Source organism: Carcharhinus amblyrhynchos, chromosome 34, assembly GCF_965287045.1.
Source record: "Carcharhinus amblyrhynchos chromosome 34, sCarAmb.v2.hapA, whole genome shotgun sequence".
Classification (NCBI taxonomy): domain Eukaryota; kingdom Metazoa; phylum Chordata; class Chondrichthyes; order Carcharhiniformes; family Carcharhinidae; genus Carcharhinus; species Carcharhinus amblyrhynchos.
In genome coordinates, this window is record NC_137357.1 from 19,929,961 (window position 1) to 19,943,326 (window position 13,366).

General features: G+C 44.3%; 1 protein-coding gene across 2 annotated transcripts in view; it reads right to left on the bottom strand.

Moving 5' to 3' along the window:
• Positions 1 to 10,917, bottom strand: part of LOC145361182 (jumonji domain-containing protein 1C-like) — a 76,881-nt gene extending 65,964 nt beyond the window's left edge. For both annotated transcript variants that reach the window (XM_080216812.1, XM_080216811.1), the window contains exon 1: positions 10,640 to 10,917. The gene's annotated coding sequence lies outside the window, so the exon portion shown is untranslated. The remainder of the gene's footprint in view (positions 1 to 10,639) is intronic.
• Between the last annotated feature and the right edge of the window lie 2,449 nt (positions 10,918 to 13,366).

The window sequence follows — 13,366 nt, forward strand, 5'->3', positions numbered from 1 at the left end:
TCCGTCTCTGAGCTGCATTTGGAAATGTCTCTGATTTCTACGCACCCCCCCCGCCTTCAATTTTCAGACATGTCAAATGTGGAATTTGCAGAGCGAGCAGCTGTGTTCTTAGATACAAGTTGTGTAATCACCAATCAAGTGTCTGGTCTGCCTGCAGTGTTCCCGAGCCTTGTGCGAGATTCTGTTGAAAAAAAAATCACCTCTGGGTCAGGTGTGGCTTGCTTTGCTGCGTGAATTTGCAAGTTATAATGAGATTGAAGCAGGATGTTACTGGGTGGCAATGTTTAAATTGCCAGTATTTTTTTGACAAGACCTGCGACGGGGGTGAAAGTGAATCCATGTTTTCCGAGTTATTCCCATCTTTTTCACCTGTTCCTCTTTTTGATAAAGAAACCATCCTGGCTATCTGTTTCACTGGTGGGTAAGTGGGCAGGTTTTGTTGGCAGACTATTCCAACCTGGGAGAAGGTCACAGATGAGCTCAACCTTTGTCTCACTGTCTGTGCACAGTCCTGCCGTTCACAGTTGCCCTGGATGGCAGTCGGATGCATTTTATCCCCCATTGCCTATCCCAGGAAAATGATGCCACTGCTCACCCCCTGGGCGACTGACCTGATTGAGTTCATCTTATTCAGTGGGCAACAAGGTGGTACCATGGGTAGCACCACTGCCTGACAGCTCCTGGGACCCGGGTTTGATTCCGGCCTTGGGTGACTATGTACATTCTCCCTGTGTCTGCATGGACTTCCTCAAAGATGTGCAGGTTGGTTACCATAGTAGACGTGCAGGGTTACGGGAGTGGGGGGAGCTGCATAAAATGCTCTTTCAGAGAGTTAGTGCAGACTCGATGGGCTGAGTAGCCTGATTCCAGGCTTTGTGATTCCTGAAACAGTTCTCTGAAGAGCCCAGATCTGATTTCACAGATGCGGTTCCTCATTCTGGATTCTGCTAACCACACACCTCAATTCCTATCTCCTTTAACTGACAGCACCTCCAGTTTTATCAAGGTATCTTCCTGAAATGGAAGGCAGATCAGATGTGTTCAAAAAAATAAGTAAAATATACCATTGGCTTCTTTTGCATTGTAAGCTTCAGTGAACTCATACCATTGCACAACATACATTCAGCATATCACCCACTGTGACTCAAGCCTCAAAGCCTCTCCCATGTGGCAGGACTCTCATGTGGTACACGAGTCTCACTTCCGATTCCTGCCAATCTCTCATTCTTCCTGCTGGACAGTGAAAATTCGCCTAAGTACACTTTTGAGGCAAGTGTGTCTGGCCAACTGTGAGCTAACAGTCAGATCTCGGGCCTGCATTCTGAACAGAATGCTTGTAATGCCAGAATGCTGAAATGGCTGTCTCCACTGTCAATTCTTCAATAAGAGAGCACTCAAGCTGATCACCAAGTGGGCACTGACATAAACAGAGAAGGAGAGATAGCGACAGTGAAAATGTGATAAAAAGAAAAAGAATGCATCATTGGCAGCTCTTTAACTATCCAGATTTAACTTGCCAATTTTAAACATGTTTACAGCATGAACACAACACAAAACTAGCAGTACAAGGCCCGTAACTTATCATTTTACAACAACATATAGCACCTTGAAAGTGGAACACCAAAAGCACTTTGGAGGAACGATTATCAGACAAAATTTGTGCGCCGTGTGATTTGAGGGGCAATGATGTGAGAAGTTTAAAAGCCTGGTCAATGTTTTGAGCAACATTATGAAGGTGGTCAGAGATTTGGATGTGGAGACCTTGCAGGAGGAAACTCTGGAGCACAGGGCAATGGCACAGCTGCCAATGGTGAATGAGTATAACTGGGGATGGGGCCAGAACATTTTAAATCTGGCATTGGCCCACAGGTCAGTTTTGAGCTTGAGCTTTTTTACCTAACATGCTCCGTTCAGTGTACAAACAAAGGTGTAATGTCTGAAGAGAGCCAAGCCGATGCTATAAGGAGGTGACTGACCCAGAGATGACTGACATTGCAGCCAAACACAAGAGCTTATCTGCACTGAATAAACATGACTGAAAATCAATGACCCACAAAGCATGTTCCTGAAGCATGTCAGCAATAATTCCATTCCCTGCCCCCCCAATCACCCCAACACAACCTTGACTTTTCACCATCCAAATTTCTGGCATGCTGCTTGTCACCTTCGCTCTGCTGCATTGAGTACAAAGGTAATCCTGAGGCCTCCAGCAAGACCCTGCTTATCCCTGGGGCTCTTCACTGAGTAGTCCGGAATAACACAACCCAAAAAGTTCTGCGCGGACCATGAACCATATTGGGTGGAAACCACTTGAATAATGTAGTAATAGGGGTAATTAGGGGTCTATAACTGCTGTTCAGGAAGTTCAGCAGAATATATTCTGTTGCCCAGTAAACATTGCAGAGGGGAAAAAAAAATCAATTTTCAAGCAGACTGAGAAAAGGTTTCCATGGCTTCTGGTCGTGAGCTTCCAATGCAAAGATATCACTCTGCTGGTGACAATACATAGCCAACTGCACACAATTAAACCTTGTTCATCCTGAGCTATGTGCATCCAGTTGCAACAACTTGAATTTGTATAGTGCTTTCGTGCTAAAACATCTAAAGGTGCTGCACAGAAGTTTTAACTAACAAAATTTTACATAGCCCCAGAAGGAGTGGAAGCTTGGCATCAGGGGTAGGTTTTAAAGTGTGTCTTTCGGGTGACTTAGAAAGGAAATTGTAGAGATAACTGGCTTCATCAACTCAAGACATGGCCATCAGTGGTGGAGCAATGACAATCAGTGATGCAATGCGCAAAAAGTTGGAACTGTAAGAATGCAGTTATTCACGAATATGATAAACATTCATTGATGCCGAACAGTAAATGTCTTTCTGTGTATTGAGTCACCTCATGTTGAATGTACAATTGTGCCAAACTTGAAATCATGGTGGGACATTTAAAGAAGAAATGCAGTCGCCAATAATGAGGAAGGATCATCAATTTAGGAGGGAATAAACAGCCCTTTGTGGTACTGAGCAACTTGGATGAGCAAATTTAAAGGTCTGTGCAGTCCCTGCTACAGTAGGAGTCTTACAGGTTTCCTACTCCTGATCTCGATGCAGCAATCCCACCTGGAACCTGTCTGATCCAAAACTAAGCTTCTACTCTCACCTTTTCATCATGAAGATCACTTGCTCCACCTCTATAACCAATATCCTCCCTTTCTGGGCCGAAATCTTCATCCAGTTCAAGACACTAATCTTATATTCTTCTCATTAGCCTCCGATCCTGCACCCTCCAGTAAAGTCAACTCTTCTGACTCATCTATAACGTAACTCGCTCCCAAATCCAACTCACTCATCACCCATTTCTTTATTATTCTATTTTGGTTCCAGAAGAAATTAAGGACATAGGACAGACAACAAGTGGGGCACAAGGTCGACTGGACTCAGTGGCCATGTTGTATGCAAGAGATTGGGATCTACAGAAAGGTGGGGGGATGATGGAGCGGGCACAGTAACGGAAATACAAGCCCTCCAGTAACTCATCAACCACAGCAAGGAAAAGAAACCTACGCATAAACAAAGTGACAGAAACAGAATAAGAAATTGAGAGAAATGTTTACAGAAGTGAGATAGAATTAAAAAGAGGCGAGGAACAATAAAGATTGCAGAGAGAGGCAAAAGGCACAATTTTCTATCTCATTGTGGACAGTGCCAGATGACGACCATAGTCAGAATTAACTCTAATACTTAAGTGTAATATTCAATGTCTGGAGTATTTTCCGTGTCGCTGTGTGTTGTGACCACTCACTGAAGAGTTAGATTTGAGAATTAGGACTTAAGCAGGAATTTTACATTGTTCAGAAGTGCATAAAATTGTGCGAAAAGATGTCAGGTGTGTGATCCAATGCCATTGAGCGCTCTGGCAACATTCTGGTTAGCAGGTGCACACAAGAGATGGAAGCATACCTACCGACAATCAAGTCAGCAATTTAGCCCAATTAGAGGCCAATTGAAAGCAATTTTACATGGCCTGCTTTTACAGTTGGCAGGTGGATAAATTGGCCAGGCAATATTTATACGATTAGCTTCAATCTCAATCCAAGGAGGCATAGTGACATAGTGGTTAACACTGCTGCCTCACAGTGCCAGGGACATGAGTTCAATTCTGGCTTGGATGACTGTCTGCATGGAGTTTGCACGTTCCCCTTGTGTCTGCGAGGGTTTCCTCCCACAGTCCAAAAGATAGAAACATAGAAATTAGAAGCAGGTTTGGGCCACTTGGCCTTTCAAGCCTGCTCTGCCATTCATCTTAATCATGGTTGATCACCAAATTCAGTATCCTGATCCCCTTCCCCTCATATCTCTTGATCTCTTTAGCCCAAGGACTGTATCTAATTTCTCCTTGAAATCAGACAATGTTTTGGCCTCAATTACATTCTGTGGTAGTGAATTCCACAGATTCATCATCCTCTGGGTGAAGGAAATTTCTCCTCACCTCAGTGAAAAAAGGTTTACCCCTTATCCTCAAACTATGACCCCTAGTTCTGGACTCCCCCACCATTGGGAACATTCTTTCTGAATCTACTCTGTTTCACCCTGTTAGAATTTTATAAGTTTCCATGCGATCTCCTCTCACTCTTCAAAACTCCAGTGAATATAATCTGAACCAACTTAAGTCTCTCCTCATATGACAGACCTGCAATCCCAGGAATCAGCTATACTCCCTCTATAGCAAGGACATACTTCCTCAGACAAGGACACCAAAACTGCACACAATATTCCAGGCGTGGTCTCATCAACTCCCCATATAACTGCAGCAAAACATCCCTGTCCCTATACTCGATTCTTCTCACCGTGAAAGCCAACATACCATTTGCCTTCTTTACTGCCTGCTGCACCTGCACACTTACTTTCAGCGACTAATACATGAGGACTTCAAGGTCTTGTTAAGTATCAACCTCTCTCTCAATTTACACCCATTTAACTAATAATCTGTCTTTTTATTATTCCACCAAAGTGGATAACCTCACATTTATCCACACTATTCTGCATCTGCTGTGCAGATGCCACACATTCAGCCTGTCTAAATCATGCTGAAGCATCGCTGCATCTTCCTCACTGCTCATCTCCCACTCAACTTTGTATCATCTACAAATTTGGAAATAATACATTCAGTTACCTCTTCCAAATCATTAATATACAATGTGAACAATTGGGGACCTAGCACAGATACATGCAGAACGCCACTAGTCACTGACTGCCAATCAGAAAAAGACCCATTTATGCCAACTCTTTGCTTCCTATCTGCTAACCAGCTTTCTATCCATCTCAACACATTACTTGCTCTCCCATGTGCTTGAGCACAGTTGTCAGTTGTGTGCGACCTTGCTGAAAGCTTTCCCAAAGGGTAAATAAACCACATCCACTGGTTTTCCTTGGTCAACTTGACTAGTTGCATCCTCAAAAAATTCCAATAGATTTGTCAAGTATGATTTCCCTTTTGTAAATTCATGTAACTTTGTCTCATGTACCACTGCCTTCCAAATGCCGAGTTATGAAATCCTTGGTAATAGACTCAAGTAACATCCCCAGTATTGATGTTCGGCTCACTGGTCTACGGTTCCCTGTTTTCTCTTGACCTCCCTTTCTGAATAGTGGGCTTACATTAGCTACCCTCCAATCTGGAGCATCTATTCCAGAATCCAACGAATTTTGGAAAATAACGACCAATGGACCTACTATTTCCAGATCCTGATGATAGGGGAAGTGATGGCCTGGTAGTATTATCGTGAGACTCTTCATCCATTAACTCAGCTAATGTTCTGGGGACTCAAGTTTGAATCCTACTGTGGCAGGTAGTGGAATTTGAATTCAATTAAAAAAAAAACCTGCAACCACTGTCGATTGTTGGAAAAAAATACATCCGGTTCACTAATGTCCTTTAGGGAAGGAAATCTGCTGTCTTTGACATCTGGTCTGGCATGTGACTCCAGAGCTACAGCAATGGGGTTGATTCTCAACTGCCTGGGCAACTAGGGATTGGCAATAAATGCTGGCCAGCCAGTGACCCACAAATGAATTTAAAAAAGGCTGGAGATTTATCTGTCTTCAATCCCCAAAGCCATTTCTCTACTAATGCTGATTTTCTTTAGCTCCTCACTAAAACATGTTTCCCTCAGCACTTTTGCCACATTGGCAATGCTAACTTGCCCCTTAGTGTCCCAAGATGTGTAGGTTAGGAGGATTAGTGAGGTTTATAGAGGTAGGGCATGGGTGGGATACTCTGTCAGAGTCAGTGCAGATTTGATGGGCCAAATGGCCTCCTTCTGCACTGAAGCTGTTCTAATGATTCTATGCACAGTCTGGCTTAAACAAGATATCTGGGGACTGAGGTTTGTGTCTGAATATGCCACCTAGACACTCTTGGCATAGCTTTTCCATTGCAATTTTTTTTACAGGTCTGCAGCTGAGACAGTTTGCAGCAGCTGTTTCCCTGACTGTACACATCAGAAGCACTAACCTTTATCCTCCCTATTCTCTACATCTGCCCTCTTCCCACTCTTCCCAGCAGCTTCCAGAGCCTTTCTCAGCGCGTGCTTCAAACCGGTTCCTGTTAATTGGCTAGCTACTGTCAAATCACATTCCGGGATCGACAGTGGCCGGAAGTGCACTTTGCGCCTCCTTCCAGGCCCGCCAAGCATACGTGCCCAATGGATGAAAATTTTAGGGCTTAACAATTTTTTGCAATGTCTATCTTGAGTGACAATGCTGTACTATGAACTGCAAAGCACCACTGAAGGCTTGTTCTTCCTCTCTGGCCAACTGATCAGCTTGCATGCAAGTTGCCATCCATTGTCACTTTTCTGAGTGCCCAGCTGCCCAGCCGACCTGCCCTGTAATGTGATGGATTCAGGGAGACAGCTGTGCTGTCAGCTTTGCAATGTAAAGAGGCAGGAATCTTGCAGCATTGCACCACGTCCACCTCTCTCAGAATCTAGGACACAAAAGGAGGCACAAAAATAGCTGCTCCAGTGAGTTGGTGTCTATTCAGCAAATTACAGTTTCCATAAAATGTTTTGGAACACTGAATGAGGCTACAAGCCAGCAAGGTATCAAAGCAAAGGTGCCGCAATGACAGAGACCTCTCTCATCGTGGCTTAGGAACTCTCCATTTCAACCAGGACAGGGTGGCTTCATGAGATGATGACGATTCTCCGTAACCACAAAAACGAAATACTGCAGATGTTAGGAATCTAAAATAAAAACAGAAAATGCTGCCAAGGTCAGATAACATCTGTGAAGAGATAAACAGAGCTAATATTTCAGGCTGATGATTTTCAGGGCAAGCTCTTGATTCTCTCAACACAGATGCTGCCTGATTTGCTGAGTTTCCAGCACACTTTGCATAATCGGTAGTAAGTTTGAAGATGACACTAAGATTGGTGGCATAGTGGACAGTGAAGGAAACTATCTCCAACTGCAACAGGATCTTGATCAATTGGGCCAGTGGGCTGACGAATGGCAGATTGAGTTTAATTTAGACAAATACAAGGTGGTGCATTTTGGTAGACTGAATCAGCTCAGGACTTACTCAGTTAATGGTAAGGTGTTGGGGAGAGTTACAGAACAAAGATCTAGGGTACAGGTTCATAGCTCCTTGAAAGTGGAGTCACAGGTGGACAGAGTGGTAAAGAAGGCATTCAGCATGCTCGGTTTCATTGGTCATAAGAACATAAGAAATAGGAGCAGGCGTAGGCCATCTAGCCCTTCCAGCCTGCCCTGCCATTCAATAAGATCATGGCTGATCTGAAGTGGATCAGTTCCACTTTCCCCCTCTCTCCCCATAACCCTTAATTCCCTTGTCTGTCAAAAACCTATCTACCCGTGACTTAAATATATTTAGCGAGGCAGCCTCCACCACTTCAACGGGCAGAGAATTCCAGAGATTCATCACCCTTTGAGTGAAGAAGTTCCTCCTCAACTCCGATCTAAAGTGCACCCCCCCCCTTATCTTGGGGCTGTGCTCTCTAGTCCTGCTATCCATTCTAAGCGGGAAGAATCTCTCTACCTCTACCCTATCCATCCCTTTCATTATCTTATACGTCTCTATAGGATCCCCCCTCATCCTTCTAAACTCCAACGAGTACAGACCCAGTCTATTTAGTCTCTCTTCATAGTCCAACCCCCTCATCTCCGGTATCAGCCTAGTGAACCTTCTCTGCACTCCCTCCAAGGCCAAAATATCTTTGCGCAAGTGCGGCGACCAAAACTGCACACAGTACTCCAGCTGCGGCCTCACCAGTGCCCTGTACAGTTGCAGCAAGACCTCCCTGCTTTTATATTCTGTCCCCCTCGCTATAAAGGCCAGCATTCCATTCGGTCAGAACATTGAGTACAGGAGTTGGGACGTCTTGTTGACATTGGTACGGCCACACTTGGAATACTGTGTGCAATTCTGGTCACCCTATTATACAAAGGATATAATTAAACTAGAAAGAGTGCAGAAAAGATTTATTAGGATGCTACTGGGACTTGGTGGATTGAGTTATAAGGAGAGGCTGGATAGAGACTTTTTTCTCTGGAGCATAGGAGGCTGAGGGGTGATCTTATAGAGGTTTATAAAATAATGAGGGGCACAGATCAGCTAGATAGTCAATGTATTTTCCCAAACATAGGGGAATCTAACACAAGGTCATAGATTTAAGGTGAGAGGGGAGAGATACAAAAGTGTCCACAGGGGCAATTTTTTCATAGAGGGTGGCGAGTGTCTGAAACAAGCTGCCAGAGGTAGTAGTAGAGGCAGGTACAATTTTGTCTTTTAAATAGCATTTAGATAGTTATATGGATACGATGGGAATAGAGGGATATGGGCCAAATGCGGGCAATTGGGATTAGCTTAGGGGTTTAAAAAGAACAGGATGGACAAGTTGGCCCAAAGGACCTGTTTGCATGCTGTAAACCTTTATGACTCTATAATCTATAACCTTTAAAGTTCACAACATTTCCCTGAGTCACTGCTGTTGATGCCTTGTACAATTGTGACTCAGGCATGGTTCAGTGGATAGCAGACTTGCAGACAAGGTGAGTGCCCTCGGGACCTGAGCACAAAGTGCACACAACCGAGGGAGGACTGAACTGTTGGAAGTGCCTTGTTTCAGCCAAGACTTCCATGGCCATATTATGGAGATTCACAGGTGAATTCACCCCGATATCTTGGTTAATGTTTATCCCTCGACTAACATCACTGAAACCAATTGCCTGCTGGCTGTTATCACATTGCTGCTCCTTGCAAGCTTGCTGTTTTCAAATCGACTGTTGTTTCTACCATTATAATACTGACGACACTGCACAAGCCTTCTATATTCAGAGCTGAGAAACCATTTACATTGGCTGCAGTAGTGTAAGGCGCTATCAAAATGCAAGACTTTATTTCTGAGAAATAGTACAAGTGATAACAGGAACCAGCTGCTTTAAGTACGATACTGCCTAACGTACATTCTGAAATGAAATCATGTTGAGGATTCCCAGATCTCCCACAACTGATCATGAAGGTCCTGGGAGGGGGAGAGAATAGGCACCACAGTGCTTGACTGCTGAGGGCTTCATGAGGTGGCTTTAGTATCCAGAACTGACATTCACGACTAATGCTCAAACAAAGGAACTAACGGTTGCCAATATTCAGCTTGTTTTAAATTGCTTAAAAAGGCCTAGTTACTCCTCCTCATCCTGTTCCATTCAGTGAACTCTGCTCTGCTCTGTACACACACACACACACACACACACACACACACACACACACAGCATGAGGAAGAACATGAGAATTATTTTAGGAACAGAAAGTTGTTCAACTAATAGATCAAACTGATCTTTTCCACAGCTCGACATCAGTCGGGGGATTGAGAGTCCGTGACAGAGATATTTATGCACAGACTGTAGAAGTTATAAGACCTTTTCTAAGTCCAAGGTGCTTCTGCCTAGCTGCGTGTATTGATCTGTCTGTTTATGTATAGACATTAGTTTACACGTCCTGCACACCAATGTTACACTGTAGGGGAACCGGAGAGCCCAGAAAAGGTCCCAGGATAAGGGACTAAATCTCCCTTTGGCTGAGTGGATGACATGACCATCCAGTGTGGACTTGACTCTTGGCTGGGAGCATCTGAAGTGTCAGTTATGGTCTGGAGTGAACAAACTGATTAACAGAGTTGAGATAGTGGAGTTACTGCAATTGGCCTCAGGTACTTCCCTCCCTCAATCTTAAGGCACATGTTTGGTTGTGATGCATCTCAGAGTCAAACAGCTAGGTAATTAGGCCCAATTAAGGATTTGACAAGATAACCAGAGCATGAGCAACATCAAAACATGAGGAGAGGAGGAGAAAATACAAAAATCAACTTTGTTCTCTTAAGCAGTGACACAGTGCTGTTATTGTGGGCTGACTAAACTCATGAAGCTACAATAGAATGATCGATGTTCCCGATGTTTAACCAACAGATAAAACCAAATCAGTAAATAATAAACTCATAACCTTTGTAAAACCTTTACAGTTACCCCTCCAAAGTACTTGGCTTGGAAATCTAAAGACAAGCTCGGCAAAATACAAGAGACTGGCTTTTAAAAGGAACAGGCCCAAGTGCTGTATTATTCTTACCTTCTTTCTCTGAATGGCTTAAAAATTAACTGCACTGAACTCCAGTAGCCTGCGGTGTGCTTGCTTCACATCCCAGATCCTCCGGATAGCACCTTCAGAAATGTGGGTCACTGAGGTTGAGAGTCAGCTGTGGGACAAAAATCTCGGGTTTCACAGGCTTTGAAACTCAAAGCCGTGCGAGCAACAAGTGGAGTGAGCAGATGGAAGGGAAGTGTGTTGCTGGCACAGGTTTCTGAGTGCCTGTTTCCCCACTGCTATCCTGTGCTTGGCAACCACTGTAAATGTCTCGATGTGTGAACAGGCCGATAAACCGGATTTCTGATTCATGTCTGGCAGGGTGTTGTGCAACCAGTCAGATGCTCTTGTTCTGATCAGCCAAGGTTACACTGCAATAAAGGGATCTTTGAAAATGGTGCAAGGGAGATGACCTTTTGCAGAGTTTAAAGTTGTACAGATACTCTGTGTTGTTTGTTGGCACTCTGCCAGCCCACAGCAGCGACTGCAGAGCTTCTTGATGAGTTGCCAAGCAGCCACACACACACACACACACACGCACACACTCAGAATTAACCCCTAAGTGGCTCACACCCACAGAGAAGCTGACCTGAGAAGGCACTGTCTAGTTTTTGTGATATCCACCCTTGAGCCCTACATCAGGAAAATAAGATTTGAATTTATTTGGTCCCTATTGCTAATTTGCACACAGCAAGCTCCCACAAACAATAGCACTCAGACAATCTGTTTCAGTTATGCTGACTGAGGGATAAATATTCATAGAATAGAATCACAGAATCCTATAGTGCAGCAGGAAACCATTCGGCCCATCGAGTCTACACTGATTGCAATCCCACCCAGATCCTATCCCCATAAGCCCATGCATTTACCCTGCTAGTCCTCCTGACACTAAGGGCAATTTATCACAGCCAATCAACCTAACCTGTACACCTTTGGAATGTGGGAGGAAACCAGAGCACCCAGAGGAAACTCACACAGACACAGGGAGAATGTGCAAACTCTACACGGTAATCCAAGGCCGGAATTGAACCCAGGTCTCTAGCACTGTGAGGCAGAAGTGCTAACCACTGTGCCGACCTATTGGTTAGGAGAGAACACTCTTCCCCTTCTATATGGCATTGAAATGGCTTCCTACTGAGCCACAGTGGAATTTCCATCATGACATCTGGCAAGAGATGAATGTTGCAAAGGCAGGACTATAGTGAGTGTCTAGCTACAGAGCACAGGGAGGGGAAATTATCGACCCAACCTGACAAAATTACAACAGCAGATGTTAGCTTTGAGACTTGACTATTCCCATATTCTCCTGTCCAGCCTCCAGTTCTCCACCCTGCATAATCTTCAGCTTAGCCAAATCTACGGTATCCATATTTTAACTCGTACCATTGTCCTGCTCTTCCATCATCCCTGTGCTTGCTAACCTGCAGTGGCTCCCTGTGTAGTAATGTCTTAATCTTGAAGTTCTCCTCATTTTTCATTTCCACCAGGACTTCACCCTCAGGTTTTGAGAGAAGTGATTAATGAGATATTTGATTTGATTTATTATTGTCACATGTATTAACACACAGTGAAAAGTATTGTTTCTTGCACACTATACACAGAACATACTGTTCATAGAGAAGGAAAGGAGAGAGTGCACAATGTAGTGTTGCAGTCATAGCTAGGGTGTAGAGAAAGATCAACTTAATGCAAGGCAAGTCCATTCAAAAATCTGACAGCAGCAGGGAAGAAGCTGTTCTTGATTTGGATGGTACGTGACCTCAGAATTTCCGACAGAAGAAGATGAAAGAGAGAATGTCCTGGGTGTGTGGGGTCCTTAATTATGCCAAGGCAGTGGGAAGTGTTGATAGAGTCAATGGATGGGACTCTGGTTTACGTGATGGATTGGGCTATATTCATGACCTTTTGTAGTTCCTTGCAACCATACCAAGCTGTGATACAACCAGAAAGAATGCTTTCTATGGTGCATTGGTAAAAGTTGGTGAGAGTCGTAGATGACATGCCAAATTTCCTTAGTCTTCTGAGAAAGTAGAGGCTTTGTTGGGCTTTCTTAACCATAATTTTGGCATGGAGGGACCAGGACAGGTTGTTGGTGATCTGGACATCGAAAAACTTGAAGTTTCCTCCCCAATGATGTAGACAGTGGCATGTTCTCCTTTACACTTCCTGAAGTCAATGACCATCTCCTTCGTTCTGTTGACATTGAGGGAGAGATTATTGTGGCCGCACCAGTTCACCAGATAAGAACATAAGAAATAGGAGCAGGAGTAGGCCATCTGGCCCTTCGAGCCTGCCCCGCCATTCAATAAGATCATGGCTGATCTGTCGTGGCTCAGTCCCACATTCCCGCCCTCTCCCCATAACCCTTAATCCCCTCTCTTACCAAAAACCCATCAACCCGCTTCTTAAAAATATTTAGCGAGGTAGCCTCCACCACTTCAACAGGTAGAGAATTCCAGAGATTCACCACCCTTTGAGTGAAGAAGTTCCTCCTCAACTCCGTTCTAAACCGCCCCCCCTTTATCTTGAGGCTGTGCCCCCTAGTCCTACTGTCCTTTCTGAGCGGGAAGAGTCTCTCCACCTCTATCCTATCCATCCCATTCATCATCTTATACGTCTCAATGAGATCTCCCCTCATTCTTCTAAACTCTAACGAGTACAAGCCTAGTTTATTCAGCCTCTCCTCATAGCTCAACCCCCTCAACTCTGGCA